Source organism: Palaemon carinicauda, chromosome 6 (genome assembly GCF_036898095.1).
Source record: "Palaemon carinicauda isolate YSFRI2023 chromosome 6, ASM3689809v2, whole genome shotgun sequence".
NCBI classification, from domain to species: domain Eukaryota; kingdom Metazoa; phylum Arthropoda; class Malacostraca; order Decapoda; family Palaemonidae; genus Palaemon; species Palaemon carinicauda.
In genome coordinates this window covers 95525827-95528326 of record NC_090730.1, presented here as the reverse complement: position 1 = coordinate 95528326, position 2500 = coordinate 95525827, and positions in this window count along the sequence as shown.

Below are 2500 nucleotides of genomic sequence, written 5' to 3'. Positions count from 1 at the left end.
TTCAGTGTATTTGAAAATTTAAAAACAACATTAATATTAAAATTCTTGCAAAAACTCGGAACCCTCCGTAAGAGGTCATTATATGGTAAAACGAGCACATTATCATTATTAAAAGTCATTCTCGGAGTTACAGAATAAAACGTTCTTTGTGCTTTTTGTAAAGCACATTCAATAAAATATCTAGGGTATTTCAATTTCTCCGATATATTGAAGATATTTTCAAACTCTTCCTGAAGAAATTCCGGGCTGCAGATACGTAAGGCTCTTAAAAACATAGAAAAAGTAGCCTTCTTAACTTGATTACTATGGTTGGAATAATAGTGAATATAGGAATTTACGTTTGTAGGTTTTCTATACACTGAGTATTTGAAGCCATTTAGAGTACGGTGAAACATTTACATCCAAAAATGAAAGACAACCATCACGTTCTTCTTCACAAGTGAAATTAATGGAAGGTACCAAATTATTCAGTTCAGAGAGAAATGCATTTACATTTTCGGTTAGAGGCCATATGCAAAAAATATCATCAACATACCTATACCACAGAACACCATAAAGCAAAATATTAGGTAAAAATCTTGTTTCAAAAAACTCCATATATAAATTACTTAAAACAGGCGAAAGAGGATTTCCCATTGCCATACCAAACTTTTGTGTATAGAATTTGTCATCAAAAGTAAAAACAGAATCACAAATGCAGAGTTTAACCAGTTCTAAAATATTATGAGTGGACAAGGGTAAATCATAATTGTCTAAAAATTCAGCTAAATATTCAAGCAAGTACCTATACATGACTTGCTTGAATATTTAGCTGAATTTTTAGACAATTATGATTTACCCTTGTCCACTCATAATATTTTAGAACTGGTTAAACTCTGCATTTGTGATTCTGTTTTTACTTTTGATGACAAATTCTATACACAAAAGTTGGTATGGCAATGGGAAATCCTCTTTCGCCTGTTTTAAAGTAATTTATATATGGAGTTTTTTGAAACAAGATTTTTACCTAATATTTTGCTTTATGGTGTTCTGTGGTATAGGTATGTTGATGATATTTTTTGCATATGGCCTCTAACCGAAAATGTAAATGCATTTCTCTCTGAACTGAATAATTTGGTACCTTCCATTAATTTCACTTGTGAAGAAGAACGTGATGGTTGTCTTTCATTTTTGGATGTAAATGTTCACCGTACTCTAAATGGCTTCAAATACTCAGTGTATAGAAAACCTACAAACGTAAATTCCTATATTCACTATTATTCCAACCATAGTAATCAAGTTAAGAAGGCTACTTTTTCTTCTATGTTTTTAAGAGCCTTACGTATCTGCAGCCCGGAATTTCTTCAGGAAGAGTTTGAAAATATCTTCAATATATCGGAGAAATTGAAATACCCTAGATATTTTATTGAATGTGCTTTACAAAAAGCACAAAGAACGTTTTATTCTGTAACTCCGAGAATGACTTTTAATAATGATAATGTGCTCGTTTTACCATATAATGACCTCTTACGGAGGGTTCCGAGTTTTTGCAAGAATTTTAATATTAATGTTGTTTTTAAATTTTCAAATACACTGAAGAGCATACTAATAAGGAATTCTCCCAAAGTTTCTCAGGGCTGCATTTACAGGGTTCCTTGCATGAACTGCAATTGTTTTTATCTAGGACAATCTGGGAAGGGACTGGACACCAGAATTAAACAACACAAATATAGTGTGAGAACGGGACAAATTTCGAATGCTTTGTTTTTACACATTAATAATTTTAATCACATGATTTATTGGAAGGGGGCAAAAGTTGTTTTATATTGTAATAATATAACCCGTAGGAATATAATTGAATCTGCTTTTATCAAATATCACAGTGACTTAATGAATGTAAGCCAGGGTATGTACAAACTGGACCCATTTGTTGTTAACGAGATTTGTAAGATTGTTTCTTTTTAATCACCTGTTGAACTGTTCTGTATCTGCTGTACTAGTTTTAACCTGACTTTAAATACTTGTTTTCATTCTTTTCAGTTTACTTTGTTAGATATTCTCTGTGTTTTTAGCATTGTACCTCGAAAATGTGTTGAAATAACACGAAAGCGCTCGGTATACCTTCTTTTATTTTTCCTGTGGCCTTGGCTGAATATATATATATATATATATATATATATGAGTGTATTTGTTGGCATATATATATATATATATATATATATGTATATATATATATATATATATATATATATATATATATATATATATATATATGTATATATATACATGCATTTATATATATATTTATATATATATATATATATTATATATATATATATATATATATATATATATATACATTTAGATAAATACATATATATATACTACATTTATATATTTATATATATGTTTATGAATAAATACATGTATATAAATATACATACATACATATATGTATATATATATATATATATATATATATATATATATATATATATATATATATATATATATATATTAT